The sequence below is a fragment of the Palaemon carinicauda genome, chromosome 10 (genome assembly GCF_036898095.1).
Source record: "Palaemon carinicauda isolate YSFRI2023 chromosome 10, ASM3689809v2, whole genome shotgun sequence".
In the NCBI taxonomy this organism is placed as follows: domain Eukaryota; kingdom Metazoa; phylum Arthropoda; class Malacostraca; order Decapoda; family Palaemonidae; genus Palaemon; species Palaemon carinicauda.
This window is the reverse complement of record NC_090734.1, coordinates 127,204,068-127,222,814: the sequence shown is the minus strand read 5'-3', so window position 1 is coordinate 127,222,814 and position 18,747 is coordinate 127,204,068. Positions and strand designations below refer to the sequence as shown.

At 51.2% G+C, this 18,747-nt stretch overlaps 1 protein-coding gene across 1 annotated transcript in view; it reads right to left on the bottom strand.

Annotated features, from left to right (window-relative positions):
* Positions 1-18,168, bottom strand: part of LOC137648733 (uncharacterized) — a 332,677-nt gene extending 314,509 nt beyond the window's left edge. Inside the window, exon 1 of the mRNA XM_068381800.1 lies at positions 18,046-18,168. The gene's annotated coding sequence lies outside the window, so the exon portion shown is untranslated. The remainder of the gene's footprint in view (positions 1-18,045) is intronic.
* Positions 18,169-18,747: the final 579 nt, after the last annotated feature.

The window sequence follows — 18,747 nt, the reverse complement described above, 5'->3', positions numbered from 1 at the left end:
GGTTTGTATGGTTAGGAAAAATACAAATTATCTCCGAATTTGTCATTTGTTCCGTAACCGAAATACAAACCACGCTATTTACATAGGGTGACTTACCCCTTAGGAAGGGTGGAAAGTCCCCAGCCATACTGGCTTTGGCTTTACCCGGGGACTCAGAATCCGAGTGAGCAGCACTTTGAGAAAAAGAGTCCCTGCACCTCGCAAGTTCCTTGCTCCGCAAGGAGCGTGCGGCCTACATAAGCTTGTGTGTGGAGGGATGAAGCGTGACTTGTCCTAGGCAGTCGACCTGAAGACCTTTAGATGGAATTCTGGACTAGGACTTTCCCAATACCACCTCGTTAGGGTATGGGAGACGCGACAGTATTATCTTAATACTAGAAACACAAGGAAGCATGGTCTACCTGCAGAGGTTTGAGGTCAGCTATGCAGAGAACCTAGGATGCTGCTTTCCCCAAGAGAGGGGAGGATGAAGAAAGAAGTAAGGGCCAGACATACCTCTTTCATTCATGCAGTCTGACACCGGGTAACAATGCCCTCAACCTTCTGCTACTTGTCCATTAAGGAGCCTGAGGTTAGACCAGCTGTTGTGTAGCCACCACAGGCTGATAGAAAAACGTATCGAGGATCCTGTGGGTCACGTCCTGCAGGTAGTGGGCTGTGAAGGTCGTCCGACGCTTCCAGACTCCAGTTTGTAGCACCTGCGTCACAGAGTAGTTTTCTTGAAGACCAGTGACGTTGCGATGCCTCTGACATCGTGTGCTCTAAGGCTACATGACGGAGGAGGGTCTGGATTCAGGGCGAGATGGATGGTCCTTGAATCCAGGCTGGTAAGGGTAGAAGAGACTCTTTAGCTATGGTAAGCAGCTCTTCTAGGAGAAGGACACTCCAAAATCAAACCATTGTTCTCTAGTCTTGGGTAGTGCTATAGCCTCTGTACCATGGCCTTCCACTATCTTGGGTTAGAGTTCTCTTGCTTGACGGTACACTCAAGCACACTATTCTATCTAGTTTCTCTTTCTCTTGTTTTGTTAAAGTTTGTATTGTTTATATAGGAAATATTTATTTTAATGCTGTTGCTATTCTTAAAATATTTTATTTTTCCTTGTTTCCTTTCCTCACTGAGCTATTTTCCCTGTTGGGGCCCCTGGGCTTATAGCATCCTGCTTTTCCAACTAGGGTTGTAGCTTAGCATTTAATAATAATAATAATAAAAGGTACTCTTGGTGACCCTCCTCTTCGTCCTTCCTGTGCTCCCAAACAGGGTTGCACGTGAGGACGAACTGCAGCTGTTCTTTAAGATAACACCTCCGACTCCTTACAGGGCATAGTAGGAGAAGGCCTGGGTCATCTGTACAGAACGGAGACTCGAAATCCTGAAGGAGTCGAACCGAAGGTTTGGGACTCTAAGATCTTGAGTCTAGTAACCGACTCAGGGACGAACACGAACGTTACCTCTCCCTATCTTCTTGAATGGGCGAAGTCATACGAGAGACCATGAAGTACGCTGATACGCTTGGCCAAAGCCAGAGCGAGCCGGAGCACCGTCTTCTAAGTCAGGTGCCTATCAGATGCCTAGCGTGATTGTTCACAGGGAGAAGTCTCAAGATCCCTAAGAACCCGAGCCATGTTCCATGTAGGAGGTCTCACTTCCGACTGGGTACAGGTAAGTTCGTAGCTTCGTATGAGCGAAGAAAGATCCCGCGAGGAGGAATTGTCTAACCTTAGAGCCTGAAGGCCAGGCTTGAGGCTGAGCGATAGGCTTTACCGCCGAGAGCAAAAGGCGTATTTCCTCCCGCAGATGGACAATAACTCCGCTAACGCTGGAATAGTGGCATCGAGGGGAGAGATACCTCTCCCACGACACCAACCACAGAGGACTCTCCACCTCGCCTGGTGGACCCCTGCGGATGACTTCGTAGGTGTCAAGACATCCGCTCAGCGACCTGTTGCGGAACGCCTCTCTCTGTGAGGAGATACTGGATGGACTTCAGGCGTGGAGCCGAAGCGGAGCTACGGCTTGTGGTAGATGTAGTGGTGTGGTTGCTTAGCTCTTGTCGTGGGGGAAGCTCTCTCAGGAGTTCCATCAAGGGATGCAGAAGGTCCGGAAACCACTCTGCATGATGCCGTAGCGGAGCTATCAGAGTCTTCGACAGGTTGACCGATAGTCTGGTCTTGTTGAGACTCCCTTCCCCTCAGACCCAACGGTGGCAAGGCGTAGACGTCGATGTTGTCCCACCGATGTGGGAAGACATCTCGGCAGGGTGCCTTGGGGTCCGGGGCTGGGGAGAAGTACAGTGACAGCTTGAAATTCAAGGTTGTCGCGAACAGGACCACAAGGTCAGAGCTTGTTGGCTACTGGGGGTTCCAAAGACCACTCGGTACTCTCTATCTGCGATGCTCTGTTCCGACTGTCGGAGAGCACATTCCTTTGTCCGGAATGAAGCGAGCCGATAGTGGTATTGAGTGGACTTCGGCTCATCTCAGTATCTCTACTGTAAGATGGGAAGACTGTTATGAAAAGGTACCTCCCCGCTTGATGAAATTAGCAACTACCGTGGTGCTGTCGCTCACGGAGTGACTCGCCGGGGCCTGTTGGAACTGTTGACGGGCCAGAATATGGCCTTCATCCCTAGCCAATTGATGTGGAGGTACCCTTCTAGTTCTGGCCATAGGCTTGAGATCCTTTGGTTCAGAACGTGACCCCCCCCCCTTCTTTGACGCGTCCGAGGACAGCATCAAATGCGGAGGAGGGACGAGAAGATCCACTCTCTAGCAAAGGCTTCGTAGGTCAACCACCACTGCAGGATCCCTCGTTTGGCAGGTCCCATAGGACCAGAATGTCTGGGGAATCGTAGTCTTGATTCCACCGGGACTTGAGTCGCCAAAGCAGGAGACTCATCCTGAGGCAAGTGTTTGGGACTAGAGGGGTCAAGGAGGAAGGCGACCTAGAATGCGTAACCAGAAAAAGGCTGGAGACTCTCCTCGCCTGAGGAAAGGTTCTACTACTCTCCTCCGCCTTGCTATCCTGTCATCTGGAGGGAAGGCTTAACGGAGATTGGAGTCTAAAATCAAGCCTAGATATCCCAGTTGTTGCGATGGAAACAGAGAAAACTTCTCGAGATTTACCATGATCCTTAGATCTTGGCAAAGTCCCAGAGGCTTGTCTCGGTGTCGAAGAAGGGTCGATACCGAAACTTCCGGGGTAGCCAGTCATCCAGAAAGCGAAGGAGGCGGATGCCGCTCCTGTGTGGACATTAGGATTCGGGATGAACTTCTTGGTGAATGCCTGCGGTGCTGTGGAGAGATCGAAGCACAGCACCTTGAACTGGTATATCTGTTGCCTAGGCTGAATTCCAAGTACTCCCTGTAAAGACGGATGGATTGGGATCTGGAAGTACCTGTCTTTCGGATCCAGTATGCACGTGAAGTCTTGTGGTTTCCCTACAAGTCTGATCGAATCTGTTGTACCCTACTGACCGAAGTTTGTACGACAAACTTGTTCAGGGCTAAGAGGACGATGGCGGGTTGCCAGCCTTCAGGCGCTTCTTACAAGAAAGAGTCATTAGAAGAACCTTGGGGGGAGCCGCCGACAACCTTGGAGAGTATCCTTCTAGAGCATGGTCTCGCCCTCTGCCCGAGGGGCTAGCCCCTTTGCCGATCCCATGGCATAGGGGCTCAGCGACACTGGATTCGCTGACAGGGGAGGTAGAGATGCTACGAAACGGGACACGAAATCCCTGGCTGATCATGGAGATCGTTAAGGAATCGGCCCCGAGTTGCTGCCACTTTGAGGGCGAAACTTCAGGCATCCCCCCCACTGGGGGATGCAGGTAGGGGTTGCCAATCCTAGCGTTTGCGGCCTAGGCCGCCCCCTCTAGGATTATTGCCTTCCCAGGAGGGCTCCTCGTCCTTTGTCCCCGACAGGAGGGGGGAAGCTGCATAGACACCTTGTCTAGCTGCCCGTGCCTGTTCTGATGTCTTAAGCTGAACGAGGCAGTTGAAGTTGAGGCGCTGGAGGCTTGTAGGGACTGGATGTAAGCGCCTTGGAGGAGCGAATCGTGATACGATTTTCTCCACCTCTCAGTCGCTCGTTCCTTGTCCTTGGGCTGAAACAAGCCCCTTCCAAGGATGGAAGAGTGTCTGGGTTTGCCAATATCCACGGTAGGGACCTTCGAGAGAAAACCTCTCGGTCACTGCATCTCAATGCTTCAACATCGAGTTTGTCCCCAAGTTCGACACTTGGTGTCGGGAAACGATGGTGCACGTGTCCGAGAGGAGGAAAGTTCCATAGCCTTCCCGGAGCTTCCTTGTATAAAACCTAGGGTCGCGACCGGATGGCCAGACTCAAGCTCGACGATCAGCCACGAGGTGGCCTGCCTGGTACCCTTTGCGGCTTCCTCCTGGTTCAAGATTACCGAAGTCGAGAATGTCACCTGCCGGGCGGAGAGTTTCTCGAGGGAAACTCCCCGGAAGGCCCGTTGCAAGGAATGGTGGAGAGGAAGAGCTAAATCAGGCTACCCCATGATCTCGAAGTATTCCCTCTGTTGACGACTGACAGAGGCAGTGTCAGCAGCCACCGTTGGAGGGAAGGGGATCGGGCGATCCTGAGGAGAGGGATGATGGGGTCTGCCTGAAAAGGGAGAAGAATGTTACCCAGACTCTTCTGAAGATTCTTCTTGCTCTTGTACATGCCATGCTCTGCGCTTACGAGGTGAAGATCGTGACTATGATGATCTGAAAGTATGAGCTCCAGAAAAAACTCGCCAGGTTGCCCGTGTTGCGAAACCCAACGGGAATCATGGTCGAAATCGCCGTTGGCGCTCGCGCGATGGTACAATCGTTGGTTCGCGCGCGGGCGAACGTGTGTGCGCATGCGCGTGGGGGCGCGGGCGTGTGGGCACGCTGGCGCGGTCGGGAGACCGAAAACGCGTAAGCGAGCGATGGCGCGTTGGCGAGCGATGGCGCGTTGGCGAGCAATGGTGCGATGGCGCGATGGTGCGATGGCGCGATCGGCGAGCGATGGTTCTTTGCGGGAGATGGCGCGTTGGCGAGCGATGGTGCGTTGGCGAGCAATGGTGCGTAGCGACCGATCGCGTACAGGAGAGCCAACGGGTGGCCGCGTACAGCGATCTGAAGCGTGGGCGCGTTGAAAACGCTAGAGGGCAGGCAAAGAATCGCGGGCGATCGCTAAGAGATCGCTGGCGCGTAGGAGATCGTTGGAGCGCGGTTGCGCGGCCAGAAGATATCAGCGAGAGGCAGAACCAGATGGTGAGATTGCGCATAATAGCGAACACTCGTGGGCGAGTACAGAAGACTTCTCGTGGGCGCGCGGGCACTCAGAGACTCGTTCAAATCTAGAGCACAGGAGATCGTCGGCGAGGAGGTGAAGGAATCATCTCTCTCGCCTCCACCCACATCTGGAAGCTCGTGGAGTACGCTGGTGCGCATTGCGCACATCAGGAAAGGGGGCGCAGATGTGTGCTGGCGAGCAGGCGATCGTGGGTGTAAAAAGAAGGAACAATCGCCTTGCCTGTGCCTAGATCCAAAGATCGAGGGCGCGAGGGCGAATGTTGGCGCGCATTGCGCACATTAGAAAAGGGCGCGCAGATGTGCGCTGGCACGCAGGCGATCGTGGGCGTACCGGAGACCGTTAGCACACAAGGCGCGTAGCAGGAAAAGGGCGTCCAGAAGTGCGCTGGCGAACTGAAGAGAGCTGGCGCACAGAAGGTCTCAGAGGCGCAGGTGAGCGCTGGCGATCAGGAGATCTACGGCGAGACTCAGCTACAGGAGATCACAGGAGAGAAGTCTGGAACACAGCAAGAGAGCGCAAGCGCGCTACTAGAAAAACGTGGGCGTGCAGGTAAAAAGCTGGCACTTAAGGGACTTACCCACATTGTGGAGTAAGCCCTTAGCCCCGAAGGGACCGGTGCTCGTAGGAAACGAGGTGGTACGTTGGCGCCCACAGCGCATCTGCATCCAGGAGAAGGTCTGGCAGGAGGATCCTCTGCGGGGAGGGTGAAGATGAAGACGACCACAGGCAGGAGCACCATCATCAGACCTCCGAAGAGGAGTCTCTGGAGTGAACTCCCCCAAGGGGGAGAAGCACTTGCAGGAGAGACCGTGGCATCAGCTGCCCCCGAAGGGGACTGAGCCCTCAGCAACAACAGCAACAACAGCAGAAGGAGACCTCCGAAGAGGAGTCTCTGTGGTGAACTTCCCCCCCGGGGAAGAAACACTCGCAGGAGAGACCGTAGGGCTCAGCTGCCCCCCGAAGGGGACTGAGCCTTCAGCAACAACAGCAGAAGAAGTCCTCCGAAGAGGAGTCTCTATGAGTGTCCTCTCTCGGGAACGAGAGAGGAAAACTTCGTAGAAGAGACTGAAGATGGAGCCCAAGGGCCGAAGGGTCAGCCAGTGACCTAGGAGCCAACCTCCGAAGAGGCGCTCCTGCAGCTGCTCAGCCCCTTGAGCGTAGCTGCAGGTGAGACCGCTCAGCACCAAGAGCATAGTCGCACTAAAACTATGGTCCGTGAAGTAACCGCTCAACCCCTTGAGCAAGGTTACAAAAGCGGTCGCTCAGCACCAAGAGCAAAACCGCCGGAGGACCAGGAACATATCATAATCATTGAAGGTAAGAGAAGTTTCCCCCGAAAGGAAAAGAAACTCAAACCTGGGCAGGGAACCTCCCTCGGAAGGGAAGTTACCCACCCAAGGAGGCGAACCTCCTGAGTGTTCTAAGATGAACTGAAGAGATGTCGGGTGTCTCGGGAGAACTTCCAGGAGAAGGAGACACACCCCTGACGAAGTCCTATAGAAGAGGCAGCAACAGCCGACTCCCCGAGTCCCAACAAGACAGCTCTGCTTCGTTGTCACATTAGGCAAACGGAAAACAGATCATTAACTATGAAAATAAAAAGTAATTAGTTAACATTCATTCCCCCGGGAAGACTCCGAAGAGGAAAACCCGAGGGAAAAGAACACAAGAATTACATCACAGGCAAGAGCCCCAACCCCACCTACACTCACGGGAAGGGGGAAGGGCGAGAACTGTAACAAAAACTGAATTATAACAGTTATAATTATGCAATTCATTAAAGAATGTTCACTAAAAGTAAGAAAGAAAAACCCCGAAGGGAAACGTTCTAAAAAGCTGAAAAGTTAACAAATATGACAAATTCGTAAATAATTTGTATTTTTCCTAACGATACAAACCTAGCTATTTACATGGGGTAATTACTTCGGCGCAGCCGATGACGAGCCATAAAGTTTTAACAAGGGTTTCCTACCCCACCGCTAGTTAGCGGGGGGGTAGGGAGGGGTAGCTAGCTACCCCTCTCCCTCACACACACACAGGAGAATACTCCACTTTACTTAGAGGTAGGACTTATCTTGGGGGACAGGGCTGGCGGGCACATAACTGTAAATAGCTAGGTTTGTATCGTTAGGAAAAATACAAATTATCTACGAATTTGTCATTTGTTCCGTAATTGAATACAAACCACGCTATTTACATGGGGTGACAACCCTTAGGAAGGGTGGTAAGTCCCGGCCATACTGGCTTTGGCTTGCCCGGGGATTCCATATTCGAGTGGTCAAGTGCTCAGACAATAGGGAATCCCTGCTCCTCGCTGGCGGTTGTGAAACTGCCGCGGCCTACATAAGGTGTGCGCGAAGGTGAAAAGTGACTTGTCCCAGGCAGTTGCCCTGGAGGCCCTCAGAAGGGAATCCAGGCTAAGACTTTCCCAATACCACCTCGTCAGGGTATGGGGACATGACAGTATTACACATAATACTAGGAACACAAGGAAGCATGGTTTACCTGCAGTGGTTTGAGGTCTGCTGTGCAGAGAACCCAGGATGCTGCTTTCTCCGTGGGAGGAGAGGATGAAGAAAAGAATAAGGGCCAGACAGATCTTTTCAATCATGCAGACTAACACCAGGTAACAATGCCCTCAACCTTCTGCTACTTGTCCATCAAGGAGCCTGAGGTTTAGACCAGCTGTTGTGAAGCCAACACAGGGCCGATAGAAACGTATCGAGCCCCCTGTGGGTCATGTCTTGCAAGTAAGGGGCTGAGAAGACGGTCTGAGGCTTCAACATCCCCGCTTGCAGGACCTGCGTCACTGAAAGATGCTCCATGAAGGGCAGGGACGTATCTAAGCCCCTGACATCATGGGCTCTAGGGCGATGCGATGGAGAAGGGTCAGGATTCAAGGCAGGGTGTAGCACCCTGCGAATCCAGGCCGAGATGGTACTCCTGGAGACCCTTCTCCTCGTTACCCAGGATCCACGAACGAGACTTGGACCTGGAGACGAACTGCAGCTGTTCTCTGAAGACACCAGCTCGGACTCCCCACCGGCAAGGTAGGAGATGGTCTGGGTCATCTGCTACAGGACGGAGACTCGAACCCTAGAAGGAGTCGAAGCGGGTCCGGAACTCCCGGATTCTGAGTCTCGGCAACACCTCAGGGGCGAACCTGAAGTTGTCTCCCCCTAAACCCCTGAATGGGTGAAGTCGTAAGAGAGACCATGTGACTCGCTTGGCTGAAGATAGGCTAGCAGGAACACTGTCTACCCAGAAAGGTGGTGGTCTGGGGACTACGTAGTGGTTCGTCAGGGGGGTCTCTTTTGAGACTAAAGGACTCGAACCACGTTCCAAGGAGGAGATCTCACCTTCGACTGAGGGTAGGAAAGGACAGGGCCTCGCATGCGAAGGAGAGCTCCAGCAGGGGGAGAAATGTTTGTCCCAAGAGCCAGGAAGCAAGACTCACGGCTGAGGGATAGCCTTTCACAGTCGAAACTGAAAAGGCATATTTATCCCGCAATCCCACTAGGGGCTCCGCCATTGCTGGAAGCGGCATCGTGTGGAGGGATGCCCCCTCCCCGACACCGGCCACAGAACCTCGCCCTATCGCCTGGGAGACTACTGAGGAAGACTTGCGCAGGTATCCAGGCCTCCTTTTCGCCACTTGTTGCGAAAGTCCTCTCTCTTTGAGAAGCTGGATAGACTCCCGGCGGAAAGAGGAGCAAGCTACGGGGGCAACACATCGATGGTGTCCCACCTTTGCTGGAATACCTCCTACCAGAGGGCCTTGGGATCCGTGACCGGGGAGCAGTACAGTGGGAGCTTGCAGCTCAGTGCTGTAGTAAACCGGTCCACCGAGGGAGCCCTACCGAGGCAGGACTTGTAGGCTACTTGAGGATCCAAAGACCACTCGGAATGTGGTGTCCGTGACACAACTGCTCAGACTGTCGACGAGCCCATTCCTTTGCCTGGAATCAAGCGAGCTGCCAAGGAGACCGAGGGGGACTCGGACCATCCCGATATCTCTACCGCAGGATGGGATGGTTGTACTGAAAAGTACCTCCTTGTCTGGGCCAAAAAACCCTCACTGTGGTGTTGTTGATCCTCATAACCACAGAGTAGTCTGCCAGGCTAGGTGGAGCTACTGGAGAGCCAGAAACACGGTTTCTGCCTCTAGTAGGACTAGAGAAGGTTCTTCCTGATTCTACTGGTTCTGACCCCTGGCCCGAGGACCCGTGGATCAGAATGTGCCCCCCCCCCCTTTCCTTTGACGCGTCCGAAAACAGCATCAAGTTAGAGGGAAGGACGATAAGGGCCACTCCCTCTTGTAGGCCCCCGACAGCTTCCCACCCCTATGGGTTCGTCTGTACCAGTTGACCCCTAGGAGTTTCAGCGTCTGGGGAAACGTGCCCCCGACTCCCCCGCGCCCCGAGTCGCCACTGGAGAGAACTCAACCTGGGGCGACCGTGGAAACCAGACGGGCCAGGGAGGAGAGACGTAACAACCTTGGGTTGGAGGGTCTTCCCGTGTGAGTAAAGGTCTCACGACCTACCTCTGCCTTGGTACCCTGACGTCTGAAGGGAAGGCTACGGGAGACAGGAGCCTAAGACTAGGCTCAGTATACCAGACTCTGAGAGGGCTGCGGGGAGGACTCCTCGAGGACCACCATGATCTTTAGAACTTGGTAAAGCCCGAGGAGCTTGTCCCAATGACGAAGAAGGGATGCCTTCGAGTCTGCCAGATCGGCCAGCCACCCAGGAAGTATCGGAGAAATGTTGAGGTGCCGTGGAGAGGCTGAAGCACGGCCCTTGAACTGGTATATCCGCCTTCCAGGCGGACTCCAAAGTACTTCCTTGAAGATGGGTGAACCAGGACCGGGAGTACGAGTCCTACCGGACCAGTGTACCCATGAAGACTTGTGGTCTCACCGCAAAGCTAACTGCGTCTGCTGTCGCTATGCTGAACAGAGACTGTTTGACAATCCTGGACAAGCTCGGAGAGCTGGCCCTTGGCCTAGTCTCTGGCGCTCTCCATTCCCTGAGACTAGGGCAAGCTGCACTGGCGTAAGGGATTCCTTGGGTGAGTAGAACTCGGTCCAGGACCGAATCCTTCCCTTACCGAAGAGGAATCTCTGAATCTGGGATCCCCTTGAGGTTTCTCCTGAGGGTCAGAACCTGCCAGAACGCAAGTTCCGACCCCTGGAGCTCCTCCTCCTGATGGACTGGCAGCAAGGTCTCCCGTCCCTGGAGGCTCTTCCTGGGGAGACTTGTAGACATGCCCCAAGGGTCCAACTGGATCCTGCCGGATCCTTGCAGAAGACAGGGCCGTAGGATCCCTCCTAGGTGGGAAACAGGACCCCAGCGATGAAGGATGTAAGGCTTCGCCCCCCCCCCCCCCCCCCCCCCGCACGATAGGACCCTCAGGAAGAGGAGGGGATTCTCCCTATGGAGTGAAGGGGGAGAGGACCGGGTCTTCCGACCCTCCTGGGGATGGGCAAAGCTCATCCACAGGGGAGGGGAGATGGAGTCTGAGGAGGGCTCATCGCCTGCGTAAGGACTCGCGAAGGGACAGGATAGTCCTTGGGGAAGATACTATGCCAGGGATTCCTCTCACCCCCTTTAGGGGAAGAGGAAGCTACTACTGATAAGTGACCCTAGTCAGAAGGCACAGGATCGCCTGCTTGAGTGCTCTGACGACGACATCCCACCAGGGATGCCGACCAATCTTCGCGCTGGCAGGGAGTCCCCCTGGAGGGAAGAGGATCGTTCGATCCTCTGGAGGAGATGACACATGAGGGTTCGCCCGCAGAGAATCTGCAGTGAAGGGAGAAGCGACCTTTGACCTGACCGGAAACCTCCCCCTCCTCCGTAGAGGGCGCTGCTCTGCGCTGCGGGGAAGGGAAACGCGGAGGTGGCCTGACCGCCATAAGCCCTAATGTAAACAGGGCGCGGTCGTGTCGGAGAACGGTGCGCCGATCACGCTGACGATCGCGCGAAAAGCACAGATCTTGGTAGCGCGTGAATAAACCATGCGTAGCAGAATAACCGCGCCCGCATGCCCGCGTACCTGCGTGAGTGTGGGCGTATCGGCGACCACGTGAACGATCCTCGCCGCGTATGAAGATCGCTGGCGCTTGCGCGTGAAAAATCGTGGGCGAGGGAAACCATCCCATGCGCGAATCAATCTTGGCGAAAATAAGATCGCCGTCGGCGATTGCATGTGGGAAACCATCCCACACGCGGAAGAATAACGCTGGCGATCTTCGGTGCTTACGCGAGTACGAAGATCGTCGGCGCCTATGTAAGACAATCGTCGGCGATTCGCGCGAGCCCGGACTATCCTCATCGCTCACGCATAAGCGAAGATTGTTAGCGCTCGCGCGCGAGAGAAGATAGTCGGCGACCACGAGCGGGAACCTCGGTGCCCGCGCGCGAGAGAAGATAGTCGGCGACCACGAGCGGGAACCTCGGTGCCCGCGCGCGAGAGAAGATAGTCGGCGACCACGAGCGGGAACCTCGGTGCCCGCGCACGAGAGAAGATAGTCGGCGACCACGAGCGGGAACCTCGGTGCCCGCGCGCGAACGATCTACGACGATCGCGAGCGGGAAACCGCGTGCGGACGATCCGTGCGATGATTGCGTGACCCTCAATGGTCGCGCGCGCGGGAAACCATCCCGCGAACGGAACGATCTTCGGTGCCCACACGTACTGCAAAGATCATCGGAGCTCGCGCGCCTAGCGCCGAATCCGAAGATCGGCGGCGAACTGCCGTCGACGATCGCGTGCGGGGAACCACGCGCGGATGGCCTCGTTGCCGTGTGCGGGAAACCATCCCGCGCAAAGAACGATCATCGGAGCTCAAGCGTACTAAGAAGATCGTCGGCACTTCCACTTAGCGCCGGATCCGAAGATCGCCGGCTAACGGCCGTAGAGGCTAACGACCGTTGCCGGGTTGACGATCGCGAGCGGAAGGGCCTTAGAGGTCGCGCGCGGGAAACCATCCCGCGGGCGGGCGATCATCAATGCTTACGCGTTAGCGCGAACAGAAGATCGTCGGCTAATGACCCTCGACGATCGCAAGATCGCGCGCGGGCGATCCACAACGCTTACGCGTTAGCAGGAACAGAAGATTGTCGGCTAACGATCGTCGATGATCGCGCGCGGGAAACCATCCCACACGCGGGCGATCATTAACGCTTACGCGCTAGCGCAAGCAGAAGATCGTAGGCTAAACCGTCGACGATCGCGAGATCGCGCGCGGGAGATCATCAATGCATACGCGTTAGCGCGCATCAGAAGATCGTCGGCTAACGATCCTCGACGATCGCGGGATCCTAGACGATCGCGAGATCGCAGCGCGGGCGATCTATAGCATCTAAGCAATTTGCAACATTTACGCGTTGGCGCGTAACGGGAGATCGTTGGCTAACAATCCTAGATGATCGCGCGTGGGAAACCATCCCGCGCGTAGGCGAAGATCAACGCTTACGCGTTGGCGCGCATCAGAAGATCGTCGGCTAACGACCCTCGATGATCGCGATCGCGCGCGGGATGGTTCCCCGCGCGCGGGCGATCATCAACGCTTACGCGTTGGCACGCATCAGAAAGATCGTCGGTTAATAATCCTCGACGATTGCGGGATCGCGTGCGGGCCCGTCAACAATCGCGCGCGGGCGATCATCAACGCTTACGCGTTAGCACGAGCAGAAGATCGTCGGCTAACCGTCGACGATCGCGAGATCGCGCGCGGGCGATCATCAACATAAATGCGTCAGCGCGCATCAGAAGATCGTCGGCTAACTCGTACATCAGGAACTGGGATATGTCCCTAAAAGGGAGGGCATCCCCTGAAGAGGACCCGGAGGTCTACTTCAGTGCCGACGATCAACTGAGGGACTGCTAAATACTCCAAGGAGTGGTCTCTGTGAGGTACCTTTCCCGCGAACGGGAGAGGTGTCCTTTGTAGAAGAAACTTAGAGACACCCTAGGCTAAAAATGCTGGTGAGCGCCAGTGCGCTAACTCAGGAACCCCAACTGAATACTGGAACGGGGTGTCTCTGAGGGCAGACTCAGGAACATCAGTCGAGCGCAAGCGCGTAAGGGAACGTTGGCGCGCATGTGATACCTGGCACTTAACGGACTTACTCAAGGTGTGAGAAAGTCTCTCCTGCCCCGAAGGGATGAGCCTGTTAGATAACGGGGGCGTGGGCGCCCAAGGCGCGTCTGCAATCAGGAACGGATACAGCAGGCAACAGGTACACTGAGGAGTAGTTGCGAGACCACGAAGGGTCAATGCAACGAGAAACCGAAGTTTCTCCGTCACTAATCACCGAAGTGCAGAAGTGACTAAAGTTACGAGAGCCCGAGGGAACTGCGTAACTAAGCTCCGAGACCCCGAAGGGTCAGGGAAAAAAAAGGAAACCGAAGTTTCCCTGTCACTAAACACCGAAGTGTTAGTGACTGAACAGCAAGCTGTTGTAAACAGGAACAATCCTCCGAAGAGGAGTCTCTATGAGTGGCCTCTCTCGCGAACGAGAGAGGTGAGCACTTCGTAGAAGAGACTGGCGATGGAGCCCCGAAAGGCCCTGAGATCAGCAGACGTAACAGGAACAATCCTCCGAAGAGGAGTCTCTGTGAGTGTCCTCTCACGCGAACGAGAGAGGTGAGCACTTCGTAGAAGAGACTGGCGATGGAGCCCCGAAAGGCCCTGAGATCAGCAGACGTAACAGGAACAATCCTCCGAAGAGGAGTCTCTGTGAGTGTCCTCTCACGCGAACGGACACTTCGTAGAAGAGACAAAAGGAGCAATCCTCCGAAGAGGAGCCCTTAGTGAGGCCTCCCTCACGAACGAGAGAGGGCCAGACTGATCCTGCAGTTGCTCAGCCCCCTTGAGCGTAGCCACAGAAACGACCACTCAGCCCCAAGAGCATAGTCGCTAGTACCATGGTCTAGCCTTGCAACCGCTCAGCCCTTTGAGCGAGTCACAAGGGCGTCCGCTCAGCCCCAAGAGCATAACCGCCTAAAGACCAAGGAAGTAAAAAGGGAAGTTAACTAACTACCCTGGAGGCGAACCTCCTTATCGTTCTAGGATGCAATGAAGAGCTGGCAGTAGTCATGGGGGTACTTCTAAGAGAATGAAACGCCCCTGACGAATGCCTTGAGACGGCGGAGAAGCCGACTCCCCAGGATAACAGGACAGCTCTGCTTCGAAGGCACACAATAGGCACGAAGAAACAGCATCGCAAACTGGAAAATAAAACAAAATAATTATTTAACAGAAATTCCCCCGGGTGAAACTCCGAAGAGAAACCCCGAGGGAAAAAATATAAGAACGAAAGAAGGTATGCGCCCCCCTCCCCCACCCGGCATGCCCGGGTGAGGGGGGGGGGGGAACGAAGTTAATAAACAGAATTATAACATTATAATTATGCAACTGACTTTGAATGTTCCAAGGATCACCGACCCCCGAAGGGACGTGAGCCCTGAGCTGAAAAGTTAAAACACAATTATGTTCATAAAAATAATTGACACAAATAAACGAAACAGCGACTCGGACTGAGAAGCTATCGTTGGTGTAGTACGGAGTAAGAGGTGAACGACCTCAAGAGAAGGGCCGGACTCCACGAAAGGCAACCATGGTGGCCTAGAAGTGCAAGGCCGTGATCACGGAAAGATCGTGGTGGCCTAAGCCGGAGAACTCTAGCAGACGTACACAATACACACCGCACAACACCGAAAGCAAAGGAAACTTACATTTTCTATACACAAAAAAACATATAAACATCAGTAATGTTTAAATATATCCAGTATAAGAAAAGGAAAGTTAAAAGACAAAACAATAATGGCCGTCAAGAGAGCATAGGAGCGGAAACCTCCGATCACTATGCGAGCCAAAAGTAAAGTGGAGTATTCTCCGGTGTGTGTGAGGGGGAGGGGTAGCTAGCTACCCCTCCCTACCCCCCCGCTAACCAGCGGTGGGGTAGGAAACCCTCGTTAAAACTTTATGGCTCGTCATCGGCTGCGCCGAAGTAATTACCCCATGTAAATAGCGTGGTTTGTATTCAGTTACGGAACAAACAATTAGATTTAATAATAAAAAAAAATAATTGAGATAAAAAGTACTGCGTAGCAACTCCACCCGAACGGAGGAGCTATCGTAGTATGTAGAAAACGTAGTAAAAGGTGAACGACCTCCAGAGAGAGAGAGAGAGACCGTAGTCAAACTACACTCTTGCGTTCCTACGCTGAACTCCACCTTCCCCATAGGAAAAGAGGAGTAGCGGAGAACAAAATAATAAGTCCAGCGATGACGACTCACCACGGCGCCCGTGGAAGGAGGCGACCGAAGGACCAAGGAAGAGATCGCGGTCCATGAATTTACATCGTAGTAGCCTCACTGCCGGCGGCCACACGGTGATATTGTACACACACACACACAGCACGAACACTGAAAAGGAAACTTACTGATTTCTATACTCAAATATATACATAAACATAAAAATATGTTTACATATATATATGAGTAAAGAAAAGTAAGTAATTAAGTAAAGACAAAACAATAAATGGCTGCCATGCGAGGACGGGAACAGAGACATCCGTTCATCGTCCGAGCCAAAAGCGAAGTGAGTCAGTTCACCAGTGTGTGAGGGGGGAGGGGTAGCTAGCTACCCCTCCCCTACCCCTGCTAACTAGCAAGGGGGTAGTTAACCCTCGTAAAAAATCTAATGGCTTGCCATTTCAGCTACGCCGAAAGTAATACCCTATGTAAATAGCGTGGTTTGTATTTCGGTTACGGAACAAATGCAATTTACAAATAGTGACACTTTTGAGTAATCACAATTCTTGATTAAGTATATTTTGAATATACAGTATATCAAATGTCCGCTGGCATCACGAACTTCTGTTTATGTACGCTGGCATCACGAACTTCTGTTTATGTACGCTGGCATCACGAACTTCTGTTTATGTACGCTGGCATCACGATCTGTTTGGTTGACTATGTTGACGTCAGTTCCATGTCGTTTAGTGAGGAAACCGAGCTATTTTCTTTTTATAAACCCTTCTCCCCTCTTCAATATATCTTGCTAATTATTGCTTTCCCAGAATTTAAATAACCACCTAATTACTGTGCAAGGTGAGAACTGCAGGATTACATTATATTGGAGTAAATGGAGAGCGTGGTGTTCTATACTATTACCATGTAAACTATTTCAGAGTCTAGGTCCATTGTTTATCTTTGGTAGATTGATGGAGAGTTATTGCACATTAGTTGGTTCCAATTGCTTTCATTAGCTTTCTGTGTTTTTGCAATGATGTACTGTATTCATCAGCTGGTTAAATTAACAAATTAAGAGCTTCCAAATGAGTGTGTATAAGTTTCTGACTATTGTTCTATAACAGCCTTTCTTTTCTTCTGCCCTCCCTTTCAGTTCTACCATGACTAAAGTCACATCAACATGCCTACAAAAAGGAAGTGATCCTACAATCTATTTAGACATGATGTAATTTCACTTATTTTGGTAATTGATTCCTGTTCAGCATATACAATAGCTATTGTTGCTCACTTGAAAGTCAAAAGTATCCCCAAAATAATGACCCATAAGATTGGCATGCAAAGCTCATTCGTGTACCGCAGCGAGATTACTTTTATTTTGTGAGCGATGCAAGCCATGGCAGAGCAAAGATCATTTAAGGGATGTGATATAAATTGTAGGTATTTATCATACTTCAATAGTAACACCTGCCAGAACCGAGGAGCAACGAGACTATTTTTATTTTGTGAGCAAAGCAAGCCACAGCAAAACAATAGCCATCTAAGGTAAGTGATATGAATCATAGGTAGTTAAATTTTGATTTCCAGCTGCTTACATGAACCATATATTTTTCCAACTGGTTATCTTGTGTTTAATAAGCATTTCTGACCATTACTATTGCTGCAAATCACTCATGAGGTTTCCCCAACCGTGGCCCCCATTTCCAACTGGGGTCCTCTATATTTGTTACTATACATGTATATGGGTTGGTTTGGAAAACTCATGAACGGGTGCTTTGCCCCAACATTCATGGTCAGAAACGGATAAAATACAAGATAACGGGTCGGAAAATAGGTATTATTTTACTGTATTACAGGGCAATGTAACCTAGGAAAAAAACTACTTTTTCTTATAGAAAAAATTACGCTCTCTTCGAGAATGACACTCGTTCCCGTCAGAATCTGTAATACAGTAAAACTTTACCGGAAAATATATGGTTTGTTTATGTTTGAAATTAAAGTATAAATTTACCAATAAATCTGAAAATCCTGAACCCATTTCTTCTATTTTGTAGCAACAGAATTTATCAGCTGTACTCTAAAACTAAGCTAGACTAGAATAACTGAATTCTGATAACAATGTCTCCAAAACTAGGCTATATGAATTCTGATGTCAGTCCTGGGTTAGTCTAGGCTTTCCTGATTATGTACTATGTCTCCACGGAAACAATCTCTTCCTGTAACTCTTTACCTGCAAAACCTTACAGCCTACCAGTAAAATTACATATCACATTTATTACTAAATGATGACTTTGACTTGGTATTCAGGGATGGTGGAGCGTACAGTATATAGTTCGTTGAAACAGGAGTAAGCTTACGTATTACTTGTCAAATTGGTTTTCTTGATGAAGAAAATGTTTATCTTTTCTCTGAAATGCAATATTAAGCTAATTTTATAATTTACACAATATTAATTAGTCTAGACTATTACCTTGACAAGAGCAAGGACTGTTCAGCTGGAAACATAGGATAATATAGGGAAGAAGCACTTATAAAAAGAGTTGGACTTAAGCAAATGTTTTTATGTCACAATCTGGCATATGGTAGTCTCAACTACACTTATTACACTACACTGTCAGTCTGTCACTGACAGCAGTGCAGCAACTTCAGCGCAGGGTTGCCAGCCAGATTATTTCGACTGGATTATCGTACACAAGCCTTGAAATTGTCGTTTTTCAACCAAAATTATCGTACACACTCGCACGCGTTGTTAACTAGTTACTCCTTTTCCTTTCAGGGGTATATAGAGTTTTCGTGAATTTGATAACTCGCCGAAGTTCTACCATTTGTTATATATATATATATATATATATATATATATATATATATATATATATATATATATATATATATATATATATATATATATATATATATATATATATATTTATATATATATATATATATATATATATATGTATATATATATATATATATATATATATTATTACTGTCCAAGCTACAACCCTAGTTGGAAAAGCAAAGTGCTATAAGCCCAGGGGCTCCAACAGGGAAAAATAGCCCAGTGAGGATAGGAAATAAGGAAATAAATAAATGAAGAGAATAAATTAACAATAAGTCAATCTAAAAAAAAGTAACAACGTCAAAACAGATATGTCATATATAAACTATT